Source organism: Doryrhamphus excisus, linkage group LG11 (genome assembly GCF_037039965.1).
Source record: "Doryrhamphus excisus strain RoL-2023G ecotype Guam linkage group LG11, RoL_Dexc_Guam_v1.1, whole genome shotgun sequence".
NCBI lineage: Eukaryota > Metazoa > Chordata > Actinopteri > Syngnathiformes > Syngnathidae > Doryrhamphus > Doryrhamphus excisus.
The window spans coordinates 11,347,341-11,364,775 of NC_136367.1; positions in this window are offsets into that span (position 1 = coordinate 11,347,341).

Genomic DNA, 17,435 nt, shown 5'->3' on the forward strand with positions numbered 1-17,435 from the left:
ACCCTGGAACAGATCATTTCTATTTCAATCAACAAATTGGGTTGAAGTGTACTGTACTTGTGTGTATGTGGACATGTTGATATTTTTGAGTATAAAATCAATACAAATCAGAAGTCAGCAAGCATGCATAACCAGCATGAAGTCAGCATTAGCTTCTGTCCTTCTGTTTTTTCATCATCCCCCGAGGCAGCGCTTGACTGGGGTTAATTGAGTGTGTGTATGTGCCCGTGTGTTTACGTGTGTGTGTGTGTGTGTGTGAGGGCTGTTTTCGCTGGTCAAATGAAATGTCTCTATTTAAGCATTGAAATGTCACAGTGGAGTCATCTGCATCTGCTGCCTGAGATAGCATGTTGCTGACGGTTGGCAACGTGTGTGTGCGTGCGTGTGCGTGTGCGTGCGTGTGTGTGTGTATGTAAATATGCATGTGGGCTCCTTTAGAAGAAGATCAAATGGATCTTTGTTCATTTATTCCATCAGAAACTCGTCCATTTATTTTTTTTTCTTGCCATGTTTAACCTACCGCACACATACAAACAAGTGCAGACAGTTAGATCATTACAAACATGCCGGCAGCTATTTGCGCACAAACATCATGTGATACACACACAAACACACACACAGTGAACATCATGCATGAGCACACGAGGGCATCAGTGAATACACACATAGCAAACAAACACACAGTACATATAGTGAGTGACACACACGTGGATGTGCGTGCAGTGCCAGCTTGTTTCCATGGAAACGTGAGGTGGAAAAGGTGTTAATGAAAAGTTTATGCAAGCGTTACCTGCAATCACCGCACACACTCATTTAAAAAGTACATACATGACCATTGGTAAGAAAACCCCTTTTCTACTTTTATTTATCGTTGGCCAAAATCCTGCTAAACGAAAACCACCAATAATATTTTCAGTGTTTCCCACAGGACTGGTGCTTTGGGGCGTAATAATCTTTTACATTATTGGCTTACGTCTTACGTTACGTCTTGGCATAGCGGCATTGAGATGCGACCCCATGATGGGGGAGATGAGACCCGATACATGTAAAAATGAATATTAATTCATAATTGCTGCAGTCGGCGGCCTAGTGGTTAGCGCGCAGACCTCACAGCTAGGAGACCAGGGTTCGATTCCCACCCTCGGCCATCTCTGTGGGGAGTTTGCATGTTCTCCCCGTGCATGCGTGGGTTTTCTCCGGGTACTCCGGTTTCCTCCCACATTCCAAAAACATGCTAGGTTAATTGGTGACTCCAAATTGTCCATAGGTATGAATGTGAGTGTGAATGGTTGTTTGTCTATATGTGCCCTGTGATTGGCTGGCGATCAATCACCCGGCCTCTCGCCCGAAGACAGCTGGGATAGGCTCCAGCACCCCCGCGACCCTCGTGAGGAAAAAGCGGTAGAAAATGAATGAATGAATGAATTGCTGCAGTGTAGCGACAGAAAACCACAGTTGAACAAACTAATGATAACACTCCAACAGAACTAACTCCAGCTAAAGAAAATAATCAACATTAAAAAGCGGTAGAAAATGAATGAATGAATGAAATCAGAAAAGTAAAGTAAGTAAAAGTGAAACAGAACAAAACAGAACAGGAAGCAATTACAAAATAATGCCGTAGAAACAGGAAGTAAGGCATAGAAGGAAAAAACAAACCAAATGTTCACTAACTACTGCATCATGACAATACCCCCCCTCGATGTCGGATCCCAGACGTCCTAAGAAGTCCAAAGTCAAAGAGGGATGGTAGGTGGTCCAAACGGGAGGTATATAACCTTGACAGGGCTTTATAAAGAATCCAGGGGGGGCTTCAAACTGCGTGGAGTGGGCATGGGACGGGTCTCTCTCCTCTTGAGTCGAGATGCGTGAGTGGGAGAACTGGCCACTGGGAATTGAACTGGGAGCAATGGAAGTAGTCACGTTGGAATGAAAGCCAATACAAAAATTCTGCCTTTTAAAGATAATAATTAGGGATGTACAATATTTTTTTTTTTCAAACTAATACGGAAATTTATAACATCCTGCTTCTTAAGCCTGAAACTAGTAGCTGAGAAAGGCTGGTATTTCCACCATGATCCAATCACAGATCACTTTAGTCCTCTGTTGTCTCTGGCAAAAAAATTTTCACTTCCCAAATGTTGCGGCGGCAATAGGAACAAGCCCTGAGCGATGTAGCAATGCTGGCATTTTAGGTGGCAGTTAAGATTTGATGTGTTGAAGGTGTTTTTCCTTTCTTGGGGAATATTTCCAGAGCATTTGGAGAAATGTCTCCCTCTGAAACAGTGACGTCCCGCAGGCTTGATGGCTGGTATACAAGTGAGCTAAGAAGACGTTATGATAGGGTGTGTGCAGCATGTCACAAAAGAGGAGCGTTTGATTTGCTCAGCCCCACCCATCACAAAGTACGGCTAATCTCTTTTTTATTATTGGTTATCAAGGCTATTTTTAATGTTATCAGATGTATCAGTATGACATCATAATTCTGCATTTCACCACGATAATGATAGAGCCAATGATAATCATGCAATCAAATCATATCTTTATTACTGTGGTTGTGGAGTTGGTCCTAATATTTTGAACAGTGATGGGTTTCTTTCATTATGCCCTTAATGTGTAACCCTCACAAGGCTTGCGCACCTTGTCAACCCGGTGAGTGTGCACCACTGTGGAAGCCTGTATCCACACTTTGCTTATGGCAGGGGCCATTTAGTGTTTGTGATTGATACAAAAACACGGTTTGGGCTCATTTGTCAACCATCTCCCTTCCCTATGAAATATGTAAATCGGGGATGTCCAAAATTTGTTCCGCAAACTTTGGATCACATTATTTATGGGCCTGTGAAAGGCACATTGTAGAAACTAAATTCATTCATTCATTTTCGACCGCTTTTTCCTCACGAGGGTCGCGGGGGTGCTGGAGCCTATCCCAGCTGTCTTTGGGCGAGAGGAAGGGTACACCCTGGACTGGTGGCCAGCCAATCACAGGGCACATATAGACAAACAACCATTCATTTGGAGTGGCCAATTAACCTAGCATGTTTTTGGAATGTGGGAGGAAACCGGACACGGGGAGAACATGCAAACTCCTCACAGAGATGGCCGAGGGTGGAATTGAACCCTGGTCTCCTAGCTGTGAGTTCTGCGCGCGAACCACTCGCCCACCGTGCCGCCTAACATGAGAGGGTTTAAATATTTCCTGTGGCTTTCTGGAATGCTCCCACTTCCAAAAAAAGGCAGTGTCCAGTGATTTCTTCCTGGTGGGACATTCCTATTGCACCTCATAGAAGCATTGAATTCAGGTCTCAATCTTTGCATGAGGAAGAACATCCCTCTGTCTCTGGCACACACACACAGATAGATATACAGTGCGCACAGGGCTGTCGGGGCTAATAAAAATTGTGTGGGTTAATTATGCGTGCTGCACATTACATGGCCGTCCCGCTCAGCACTGACATGCTTAATTTCCCTCACGTTTAGCAAGACAACACTGCAGCCCACCAGAGCCTCACTCGGTGGGGCCGCAGGTGGATGAACCTGCCTATGGCTTGACAGGAACACTGTCTGGGTTGGGTGGATATATTAGGGCTTTTTGTTTCTTATGACACAACTATTCTACACTGTCGGGCAAAAAAAGGATGTCGTTTGTAAATAATACTTGTAAGTTGTAAATCATATGGTAGAGAAGCTGAGACTTTGTGCACCGTTACATCTTTAAAAAAGGATGAGTGAATTCAAGAAACGATACAAACAGTCATGATGTGCTATATATATCACTATATTGACACTTACTATGGTACCCATTATGGCATTGGATGCTCATATCACCTCATACTTTGATATGTGACAAAAATGAAAACAAAATTTTAACAAATAATAATAATAATAAATAAATAATAATTAATTACTGTATTTTCTGGACTATAAGTTGCTCCGGAGTATACAAAAGTCGCACTAGGCCAAAAATGCATCATTAGGTAGAAAAAAACATACATACGTCACACTGGAATATAAGTCGCATTTTTTGCGGGTAATTTATTTTCCAAACTACTTGACCAAAACAGACATTACGTCCTCTTGGAAGGCAAGTTGTAACAATAAAAGAATAGAGAACAGGCTGAATAGGTGTAAGATATGCTAACACAATGGTTATTCAGCTACACCAAAAATAAACATCAACACAAAAGGTGTCCAGTGTTTACACTACCATTGTCCAGTCTGAGATCTGGCTTTTTCTTGGCAATCCTGCCATGAAGTCTGAAGTCCTGAAGTGGCCGCTTCACTGTTGATACTGACACTGGTGTTTGACGGCTACTATTTAGTGCAGCTGCCAGGTGACGACCTGTGAGGCGTCTTTGTCTTAAACTATACACTCTCAGATATTTGTCTTTTTGCACAGTTGTGCAGCGTTTTTCTGTCCTTGTTAGACCCAGTTTGTGCTGCTCTCTGAAGGGAGTAGTTAACAGCATGGTAAGAGATTTTTTACATGGCTTTTCTAATCATCTATTAGCCTTATAAAATGATGAACTTGGATTAGCAGCCATACCAGGAGATTGATGCAGAGGACTGACAGTTGTTGATAGTAGGCCTCGATGCAAAAATGTACATCCTTCTTTGAAAATCATCTCATTCATTTTTATTGTTTGTGAAATGGATACAAATGTTTGTAAAATGCATGAAAATGTTTTTCTTTGAAAAACAAAAAATTTTCCAAGTGATCCCAAACCTTTGAGCGGTAGTGTAGGTGTTCTTTAGCTGTATTTAGATATAACGTATTTTCTGGACTATAAGTCGCTCCGGAGTATAAGTCGCACAATGCCAAAAATGCATAATTAGGTAGAAAAAAACATACATAAGTCGCACTGGAGTATAAGTCCCATTATTTCAGGAAATTTATTTTCCAAACTACTTGACCAAAACAGACATTACGTCCTCTTGGAAGGCAAGTTGTAACAATAAAAGAATAGAGAACAGGCTGAATAGGTGTAAGATATGCTAACACAATGGTTATTCAGCTACACCAAAAATAAACATCAACACAAAAGGTGTCCAGTGTTTATGTAACATAAATATTTTTTTCATTTATAAGTTGCTCTGGAGTATAAGTCGCAGGAACAGCCAACCTATGAAAAAAAGTGTGACTTATAGTCCGGAAAATACGGTATATCAGAAAGGCAGGAAGTGAACAAATGTAACAGTTAGTGATTGTAAAAGTACCAGATGGAGGGGTAGGATTTAATAAGCTTTGCTTCTTCCTACTCCTTTTGGACATGTGGAACTGGGAACTGATTATGGGATGCACTCAATTGTAATCTGATGCATGTTCAAATGAAATAAAACCATTACCATTAAAGCTGCAGTAAGGAATAAATGTCGATGTTTCTGGAGTGCTACCCTTACAGGAGTGAAGTGTAACTGACTTTTAGTCCACTGTGGAAAACGTCCTGACTTAGCCGACGCTATAGATAATAAGCTAATTAATGAGGGGCTCCAGGCAGGTCCACTGTTTAGTACGTATTATTATGCCATAGTAATGACGGAGCTCGCTACTCTCCTTTTTGATTGTAAAATGATTGCAATGGTAGCATGGTAGTGCCTTGCGGGTGGAGGGGGGGCATGACCCTGAATGACCTCAAGTGGGCAACACTGATACCCCCTACATCTTCTTCCTCTCTTGCAGACTAAGTGTGTATGAGGTGTGTTACGGTGCCGTTGCCAGTTGGAACAATAAGCTCCATTCAAAGACGGTCCCGTGATAATGTGTTTATGTACGAGGGCAAATGAATAAAATGAATGTATGGAAAAAAAACTGCTTATTGATGACATAGTATTGCTTTAAATAGCCTGTAATGAGGCTGCGGCCTCGTCAAGGTCGGCCCTTCTTGGTGCGTTCACTGAAATGACGTTGCATGGAACGTTGGTATTTACTGCTCAGTTCACACCGTGTGTGACCTACAGTATGAATACCTGACGTTACCTGTTAGCATGAATCATGTATGAGCTCAGACTCTGCGGTGTGATGGCATAAACACACAAGTGCACCCTTATGTGTGGAATAAAAGAGCGCTGCTTTATACATATATCTACTGATATATCATCTAAATATAAATATCATAGAAAAGAAGAACACAAAGTGTCAATCCACAGGGGATTCCTCCATCTTCCACCTACTCGTGTCCCGCCTCATTACTGTGCATCACCTCGACAGTCAGGGAGGCCAATTAAAGGCAACTAAAAGCCTAGAAAAAAGAGAATTAATGTTGATTAAAATTTGAAGCCATCTTAGGTTTAGACTGCGCTTGTTTTCATGAGAGAAAATAAATGTTGTGGCACCAAATGACTGTCAAGGAATCCAAAATATCCCACCAGGAGGAAGCAGTGTAACGTGGCGCTGTCATGGCCAATAACCTTTGGGCTTTTACTGTTATTTTACTGCTCATTAAACATGCACGAGTGTTTCCGATACATTCTGGACCAGCATGGACTCCGCCCCCTCAGCGGCCTCCTTTCCATCATCATTGTGAAAGTATACATTTATATTCCTGTCTACTAAAAACGGGGTGAATAATTTAGCTCGGCTGGCAGACAAGTGAGGCTTTTGATGAGCCGTGCATCCTAAATTGACTTTGTTTTTGGAGAAACAAAACAATAAAAGAAAGAGGAGAAAAAAAAAGAAGGTGCGAGAAAACCTCCACCCCCCCAGTGAAAGTCAACACAGAAACACGGTGCACAGATGAAATATTCAACAAGGTTATGGTGAGGATGCAGCAGGTGTGAAGACGCACAATTGGGCAACATTTGACAAACTAGTTGAGGAAGAGTTCCTACCCACGTATAGATTTGGTTTGGAAATGTCTGTGAGCATGTGCCGCTAATTTAGCAATAGCAGAGGACTGTGCTCGTTATTGCACGTGTAATGACATGACACTGCAAGCTTGTGTACACAAAATGTCCTCAAAAATGTCCAACACCAATACAGTAAGGGTGTGGAAAATAATCAATATTAATCAATACATCGATGCGCATGAGCGTTATGCGAGTACATCGGATCATTCACTGGGTATGGATGCAATTGATTGAATCTCGATTCATCACGATGCGTTTGTGGGTATCGGTAAAATACGATGCAAGCGCCGTTTTATTAATGTTCAACTTCCCCCCCATATGCTGTTCCCCAGGTGCCATGAACGCACCATCATTATTTGGCCTTTTGTGTTGAATACGGACGGAAGCCGTGAGGCACATCCAACTACTAGTAAAACAGCATGGACGTTCGTAGCAAGCAGCAGCCAGGAAGTTTCTATATTTAACCCCCCCACAACGTTTAAATGGTATGTTTGGAAACACTACGGATTCTCAAAGAACGTCCGTCATTTGCAAAGAATGCCGCGTTAAGAAGCCGTAAAACGGCAGCACGACAAACATGCAGACCCCCCGCCCCCCTTAAAAAGGGGACACCACGACACGGACAAGTCTACCGCCGCCTCCCCGTTGGCTTCTTCCTGAATTGTGAACCAATTGTAAAAGGGTAGAAGTTGTTTTCCACTTTCTGCTCCTCACTACTGTATTAGCCTAGCTCATTCATATTAGCAGTATGTTTAGCAGACAGGAATATAAACAAACATTGATTCCACTGTTGAAAGTGTCACTTTAACTTTGTTGTTGCATAAAGATGTGAAATTGTGAGGAAAGTTGTTTTGGAAAAGTTGTTGCTGTTTTAAGATGGCAAAAAGAATGATGAAGAAGTGGTGTATAGTAAAAAAGACAAACAGCACTTTAGTTGAATTTACTGCCAAGTGCCTAGAAGGAATAAAGCCAAATCCTTTTTGTAGGACCATACGGAATTACATTTGTTCCCTTTGCTTATTTGCATCATGTTGAATTGCATCATTCATTCATTCATTCATTTTCTACCACTTTTTCCTCACGAGGGTCGCGGGGGTGCTGGAGCCTATCCCAGCTGTCTTTGGGTGAGAGGCGGGGTACACCCTGGACTGGTGGCCAGCCAATCACAGGGCACATATAGACAAACAACCATTCACACTCACATTCATACCTATGGACAATTTGGAGTGGCCAATTAACCTAGCATGTTTTTGGAATGTGGGAGGAAACCGGAGTACCCGGAGAAAACCCACGCATGCACGGGGAGAACATGCAAACTCCACACAGAGATGGCCGAGGGTGGAATTGAACCCTGGTCTCCTAGCTGTGAGGTCTGCGCGCTAACCACCCAACCTAATTGCATTATATTGCAAGAAATTGCACCATATCATATCGGATTGCATTGATTTGAAATGATTATCGTATTGCATCGTATCGCATCGTATCGTGAAGAGGGTGAATCGTATCGTATTGTCAGAAAATCCCATGTATGGTTAAAGTATGGTATCGCTGGCAGTGCATGGAGATGTGTATGGAATCGTCCTCAGTGCTGAGAGTCACAACCCTACAATACAGTCGTTGTTTGCTACAAATTTGGCAGATTCATTCTATCACCATACATGAATAAATCATGCTGTTTTGTGGTTGAATATTGTAAAAATATTTATTGTCGAAAATATGCGTATTGAAGCAAATTTTTGCCCAAGTTCATCATTGTCTAGCAGAATGATACTATAAAATTGCCCAACTTGATTGCCGGAACAACGGGCTTTTATTGAAAGTTTGAATGATCTCAGTCACAGTAAACCACACCATGATGTTCACCTGTTCACCCGCCACTTGGCTTCCCTTGGGAACCCAACATTTACAGCAACACACACAAACATAACTCTAATTTATTTCTTAAAGGGCTTATTTACTCTAACTATGTCCCCTATGTTGGGTAAAACAAATGTAAAGTTAACTATGGAGTGCTATTTCATGTCTAGGGGGCTCTAATAATGTTTAAAAAACTGTATTTAGAGGATCATAAACAGGTTTTCTTGGCTCTTGCTGAAAATATTGAATTTATGGTAATGGTAATGGTTTAATTTCATTTGAAGATGCATCAGATTACAATTGAGTGCATTCAGGCCTACAGCGCACGCCCATATAAGGAAGCCTGGCAATGTCTGACATCACAAACCGCCAGTGTTGGAACTCCCTCTGAAACCTGCCGTTCAGACTTCTTCCCAAACTTCTTTAAGGACTCACTTCCAAATGCCCAAACCTCATTATCTGAAACGTTGGCATGGTTTAACACAAGAATACAACATTCTAAATACATTTATAGGTCAGAAAAGTGGAAAAACCATAGTAGGTAGAGACCCCGGCAACTAGCCGAAACTACTTTCCTCCACAACAAAAACCAACCACAACCAAGAATGTGGATAAACTCACCTTTGATGCACTACACTGCTGATGGGGGGGTCATAGAAATGTCAAAAAATCCAAACTATCCTTTTAATGTGGATTCTGTTTCAAAAAAGCGGACACTTTTTGTAGACTCTTTCTGGTCTTATTGAACCCTTTTGGAGACAAGCGGCGTCCACTTGCTTGTGACTTAAAAAAACAAAGAGAAGCCACATAAGAAAGTTCATTTGTATTGGAAAAACATATTTGTTTGTGTCCACAGTGTCCACAAAAACCACATGCACACGTGAGGTGTCCAGTTGTGCAAATTAGATGATGACATCAAACCACCGCCATAAATAAATTGCTTTTCATTTGTAGTTCTTTTATATTCTTAGTCATTAAGTCATTAGTTTCCACAATTATTCTTTAAAATGACATAACCAATTTCAAAGAAACTTTGAAGAGAGGTGGTACACATGCAGAGCTAAAAGACATTGAATTTTGGTGCGGATCCAGACAAAGCAGTCTGCTTGGATTTTGGATTGGGACTCAAGTGGGGCAGTGATCTCCCCACCACCCCCTCATAGCCAGCAAATTTGTCCTTTTTGTGACAGTTGGCAGCTGCTTTGTATTAGTGGAGTTGTACACATATGTACTATGGATACATATGTACTATGCACGATAGTTGGGCCTGTCAAGATGCATGCTAACTCACCATGTTGGAACATTTGAGGGAACAATGCATCCTATTTAATTGAAGAGATTTCAAAGATGGCGTTAACAAATGTATGCATAAAGGACAGATGTCATGAGTAGCATCCTAACACACTTAATTGAGAATAATGACATGCACACAGAGAGAGAGAGAGAGAGAGCGAGAGAGAGTTGTGAAGGAACTTGAAAGAGAATAGACAAATAGGGAGTTCCAGTTTGTAGGCGGAGGGCAAAGTAACTGTGAACGTTGGCGCCAATGAAGTTTTTCTCCTGTGAGGTCACAGCCTCGCTGCTTGGAGAACACAAAGCAAACGCAACACAGTCTACGTATTGTTGCTGTTAGCCTGTGTCTGTGGTTTTGTAGTCTTTCACTATATCATGCATATATGGGGTTGCATACACAAAGGTGGATATTAAAGATGTTAAACGCAATACAGTGTAAGTCAGTATATGATAAACTAAACAGCTTTGACTAATAGCTGACAAAGCTAATGAGTGTTATATCCGATAATCTAGCCATCCATCTAAGGTTGCGGGGATATGCTGGAGCCTATCCCAGTCACCCGCCAATCACAGGACACAATGTTTTTGGAATGTGGGAGGAAACCAGAATACCCATTAATGGTAATGGTAATGGTAATGGTAATGGCAATGGCAATGGCAATGGCAATGGCAATGGCAATGGCAATGGCAATGGCAATGGCAATGGCAATGGCAATGGCAATGGCAATGGCAATGGTAATGGTAATGGTTTTATTTCATTTAAAAATGCATCAGATTACAATTGAGTGCATCCCATAATGAGTTCTCAGTTCCACATGTCCAAAAGGGGTAGGAAGAAGCAAAGCTTATTAAATCCTACCCCTCCATCTGGTACACCTCCTCCAGCTCCACCGGGAGGACACCAAGGCGTTCCCAGGCCAGCTGTGAGACATGATCCCTCCACCGTGTCCTAGGTCTGCCCCAGGGCCTTTTCCCGGCTGGGCATGCCTGGAACACCTCACCAGGGAGGCGTCCGGGAGGCATCCGGACTAGATGCCCGAGCCACCTCAACTGACTCCTCTCGATGTGAAGGAGAAGCGGCTCTACTCTGAGCCCCTCCCGGATGGCTGAGCTCCTCACCCTATCTCTTAGGGTAGTCCAGCTATCCTACGGAGGAAACTCATTTCAGCCGCCTGTATCCGCGAGGGTGGGAACATAGATCCACCGGTAAATTGAGAGGTTGCTTTTGTTCATAAGGGTCTTCTGAATCACTCTTAGTCTGTCCCGTCACCTCAGACCTGTTTGCCTTGGGGTGAAAAGGTGAAACAATCAAACAATATATTGACATAGGACGGTCAACAGGAGTGGAGTATCAGATTTGTCACAGATTTGTTGCTGGAGAAATGGACTGTATACCAACAGGAAACAGGTGGAATGTGTAAAAGAAAAAAAGAAGAGAGGGAAAAAAGTGGTTATACGATAATAGTACAAAGTCACATAATAAAAAACATGTATAAATATAATAAGAAAGGGTAAATTAAGTTGCAATAAGTTAAACAAAAAAATACTAATTAATGCTAATTAATGCTAATTAAATGCTAATTAACGAACTGATCATAAAATAAATGCAAAACTTCAAAGAAAATGCAAAGATTTGAACCCAGGTCTTCCCTTTCCCCTGACTGTGTGGCCAACATGTTAACCACTTCGCCAACAAGCGCCTTTTATAATTAATAATATATCTCATTAACAATCAATTTATTACATTTCCAGATTGTGCAAACTGCAGAATGAAAATGGACCCCGGGCTGCCCTTTTGACACCCCTGCACCATGTAGTCACGGCAATGCCTTGTGTTGAACACATGAGTACAAATGGAAAGGACAGAAACAACAACACGTTTCCCCTGGATTTGACAAGTAATTTTCATACGGAGATGCGGAAAAGAAATAAACAAGCCAACTGCCATGTCAGAAGACAGCTTCGACAACAACGCTGCTATATTTAGAAACAGAAACATCTCACCTGACACCACACATCATGGTCCAAACGTATGCATGATCTGCCCTACTATATGACTGGGAATGCTGGACTTAAAATCATCAACAACTCGGAAAAGCTCTTATTGTAACAACTGGAAAAAGAGACAGATCATCATCAGAAAAGACAGCATAGAAAAACTGATGTTAACTGGAAAACTGGAGGGAATGAAAGCTCGACGTAGACAACAAAAACATATGTTAACAATAAATGTCATTGGAAATATTTTTGTTATAGCTCTTATACACAAAGCAGACAGCAGAGAAGATAGAAGAGCCCTGATCATCAAACAGCCCTGATCCTCCTTGGTGATGATTTCCATACAAAATAATGTGAGTGGAAATCCGTGTCCACCTGTGGCTATCATAAAAGCTTTATGAAGCATACAGGTGATGTTTAAGTCACATTGTTACAGTGTAAAAAGAAGTGAAGCCCATAATCATCAATCCTTTTGTGAGACAGAAACACATGTCTTTCTCTTCTCTGTGCATTCTAAAAATATAAATGAGTGGATGAGTGGTTAGCACGCATGCCAGACCCAAGTTCAATTCCACCCTCGGCCATCTCTGTGTGGAGTTTGCATGTTCTCCCCGTGCATTCGTGGGTTTTCTTCGGGTACTCCGGTTTCCTCCCACATTCCAAAAACATGCTAGGTTAATTGGCCACTCCAAATTGTCCATAGGTATGAATGTGAGTGTGAATGGTTGTTTGTCTATATGTGCCCTGTGATTGGCTGGCCACCAGTCCAGGGTTTACCCCGCCTGTAAGTATGTTGTGTTAGCTTTCGTTAATGGTCTGATGCATTGTCATGTGGCACTGATGCGCTGTGAGCTGTGCACTGCTAGTAGCTAGTAGCTACCCGGTGTTGTGTTGCCAACGGCAGTAATGTATGATAATAACAATAAAAATACTGAACAATGTTGCTGTGGCTTAGTTAATATCCAGGTCACCTTGGGGCATTGGAAGGTTTGGGAGTTTTATAGGCATAATAGATGCATCCTTTAATTTAACCAAAAACTCCCCATAGACCAGCTACCAGCATGACCAGCATGCGTTGTGTTTTTGGTCTACCAGACCAGCATAGACCGGCTACCAGCATACGTTGTGCTTTCACACTGGTCTGGTGGTCTGGTGGACGAGACCAGACCAACATAGATCAGCATAGACCAGCATAGACCAGCATAGACCAGCATAGACCAGCATACCTTATATTTTTGTTCTTCAATCCACCAGACCAACAAAGTCCAGCTACCAGCATAGACCAGCATACGTTGTGTTTTCGTGTTTTCGGTCCACCAGCATGAAAACACAGTGTATGCTGGTCAGACCAGTTGGTCTTGCTCATTTTTGCAGCAGTCTGTATTGTAATGGTACCGGTATCAACATAATACGTCGTAAAAAAATTGCAATGGGTACCTCATTTGGGTGCTGAATGAATGCAGACTCAGCCACCTGCAACGCCTGAAGGTGAGTTTGTGTAATGAATGTAACATCCCCACAGACACACACAGAGTCTGACACTCTTTTTCAACTTTATTGTCAAAATGAAAACGACAACAGACGTGCTCAATTTAGGGTTATAGCACGCGAGGCGTATTCACAAACAGGGGAATTCCATGTTCTGAATTGCTGCTGGTTTTGTGGTGATAATTATGACAATTTGATGTGAATTGTATTTCGTATTGGGGTATTTTTTTTTTACTATTTTACTATATTTACTGTGTTCAATTTGCATATCGCAAATTTCCCTAAAGGCATTTTTTTCAGAACCTCTTACCGGTTAGGGCACCGTATAGGCACAGGTACCGCTCCAGAAGTACAGATTGAGCACCAGTGTTGGATAATATGTAAATGAAACGGAACCTCCAGGGTGTACCCTGACTCTTGCCCAAAGACAGCTGGGTTAGGCTCCAGCACCCTGTGACCCTCGTGAGGATAAGTGGTAGAAAATGAATTAATGAATGAATAAATGAGACAGAACCCTACTAACAAGTGATGCTGGCGTTTTAGTGCATCATTACTTCAAGTAACTTCCTGTTTAGATTTGTCTCCTCCTAACACCCCACTTAAAGGGGAACTGCACTTTTTTTTTAATTTTGCCCATCATTCACAATCCTTATGTGAAACATGAACACAAATTTGGTTACCTTTTCTATGCATGCGAGAAAACAAATTAATATTAGCTAGCGAACAATGCACGTCATTGGTTTACCAACGTTGCATGGTTTGATATCCATGCTGTGATCATGCATTAATACGTACACTGGTGATAACATGTAATAGTTATGTCAAATATGTTAAATATGTCACTATCTTGACATATTTTGATGATATGAAATGCTTACGATGTCCGCTCTCCTTGGGGTGGCTGTGTCTTCCAGCACAAGACGTGTGCTCCAGTCCTCGGGTAAAAAATGCTAACAGCTAACTTGTTGAGTCTTGGTAGCGAAATGGAGAGCGAGGTATCCACTCTTCCGTCTGTGAATGATGCTGTGAATACGAGCAATTAGCGAGGCATCGTGTTAGTTGTAGTTATAAATGTACTTTTGTTAGCTGCTACAATAACTTGGATAATATACGTATAAGTCAGACATGTAAATGGCACACTGTTGGTGTTTTGGGGTTTTTTTTGTGAGGGCTTTAGCATCAAAAATAGGTATTTCCCATGACGTCTGTAGTTAGCTGGTTCATATTAACTCCTTTTTTCGCACTATAATGTACAGAAAAGAGAATATGTGTTCATGTTTCACATAAGGATTGTGAATGATGGGCACCAAAAGTGCAGTTCCCCTTTAAGTTGTGTGTTACTTTCATGGCGTATTAGTCCTATAAACTATTTCATCTGTGAGCCCCTCACTGAACCTGCTCGGTTTCGTGAAAAGCCCTATTTTTCAATTCACATTCAGCAGCGGGTCCAGACTGCGCTCTTCAAATGAACGATGCGGTTTTGAAATAAACACAGTTTGCCACCACGCTTCATTTAGCTTCAGCTCCAACACTCTAATTGGCCCCGGGGGTGAGGTAGGTGAGGGAGGTTTAGGGAAGGCAGATGGGATGTCAGCGAAGACCCTGTCCCAAATTTCCATGCAGCTTGTGAGCTAATGAAAGGATGGAGGGAATGAAGAACATTTTGGTTCATCAGATCAGCTAATAGCGCAGCTAAGAGCCCTGTGAGGCTTTTTAGTCTCAAGCAGAGGAATGTGTAATATCATAAGGGTATTAGTTAGACTTTCTAATAACACATTTGAAGTGAAATACTGTAGTGTATGTCCAAATATGGAACATGCCCTCTGAGGCCTATAGCATTTAACATCATTATTATTATTCATAGTAATATAATGTTTCCCATTGAACTACAATCTATCTGTAGGGTGTAAACGATGCCATTGCCTATTGCATAATGGACCACATATGCATGTCATTTTTAGAGCGGTGCGATACATACTTTCGTGTTAGAATGTCCAAAAGTGTCTAATGTGAACAGAAAGGTTCACTGGATTTCTTCCTTTTAAATTTTTTTTTCTTCCTTTTTTTCCCAGCCCAACCACTACCACAATTCTCCAAATTATTGAGAAGCTATTCAACAATAGGCTGGATGAATTTATTAATGCAAATCAGAAAGTCAGTATGGATACAGAGCTAACATTTCTACCTCCATGCCACTGATCAAAATTACGGAGGAAATACTAACACAAATAACAAATAACTATAGATAGTATTCATGGATCTGACAAAAGCCTTTGATACAATCAATCATGACATCCTAATAACTAAATTAGAAAGGTACGGAATAAGAGGATTAGTTCTGAACTGAGTCAAAAGCTACTTAGCTGACAGGAAGCAATACGTACAGCTAGGAGAATACACATCTGCAAGTTCATATATTACACGCGGAGTACCCCAGGGGTCAAAACTGGGGCCCAAACTGTACATCAATGATATCTCAAAAGTCACGAAATACTTAAAGCTGGTATTATTGCTTTTTGTTCCGGAGGGAGTACAGACGAAATCATTAGAAAGGTCAGAGAAGAAACGGTCATATTAAAAAGATGGTTTGATAATAATAGATTGTCCTTGAACCTAAGTAAAACTAAAATCATGCTGTTTGGTAACAGCAGAAAGGATACGTAGCAGCAAATACAAATAGACATTGAAAGGGTAAAGGAAAATAAATTTCTGGGGATCACAATAGATGAAAATACAAATACTTCAACTTGCTGACATAGTTAATCTTCAAACAGCTAAAATAATGCATAAGGCTAAAAATAAGCAATTAGCTAAAAATGTCATCCAATACTTCTCTACAAGAGAGGAGAAATATGATCTCAGGGAAGAAGTACATTTGAAACACTTCTATGCTAGGACTACGTTATGCTAGCCATAGCATTTCAGTATGTGGAATCAAACTATGGAATGGATTGAGTAAGGAAATCAAACAATGCACAACGATGAGCCAATTCAAGAAACAATACAAGCAGTTGATGTTTGCTAAATACAAGGATGAAGAGTCTTGAACCAGTCATGATGTGCTATATATATCACTATATTGACACTTACTATGGTACCCATTATGGCATTGGATGCTCATATCACCTCCTACTTTGGTAAGTGGCAAAAAATAATAATAATAAAAAATAAATAATAAATAAAAATTTATAATTAAAAAATACTTAAGTAGGAAGTGAACAAATGTAACAGTTGCTGATTGTAAAAGTACCTGATGGAGGGGTAGGATTTAATAAGCTTTGTTTCTTCCTACTCCTTTTGGACATGTGGAACTGTGAACTGATTATGTGATGCACTCAATTGTAATCTGATGCATGTTCAAATGAAATTAAACAATTACCATAAATATTTTTTAATTCCTGCAATTCCTCCTGCTACATCTTATTATTATCGTGGGGGATAGGTTCAAAAATGGTCACTCCTGTGACCATGCCTTTTCGTTCTTGTGCCATTCCACTGTACTGTAGCATTTTTGTATCCTTGTTAAAACATATTGTTGCAGTACGCCTCCTGTTGCAGTCATCCTCCTTCGAACTGAAGATTAATTTACAGTTTTCTGTAATGGCACTCTTTAGCTGCTTCTTCTACATTCTTCTTCTACATTCTACATTCCAATGGTGTCCATTTCAGTTTCCAACGCTATTTCATCGACATTCTGGGTTTTGTAAGGGAGCAAATTACGAATATATAAACACTGCAGCCAAGCAAACTAGCAATGATTGACAATGTTCTACAGCCAATCAGGACGCAGCAGACAATGAACAGTGCAGACAGACGAAAGAGGTATAGGGAAAGAGACACACAACTTCCCACAGTGCAATTCTTAAAGGGCCAGGCTTGGCCTGTAACATCTTTCACACACTGTAATATAAAAAGAAGCATGAAAAAAAACAGCATATTCACAAATGGTGACC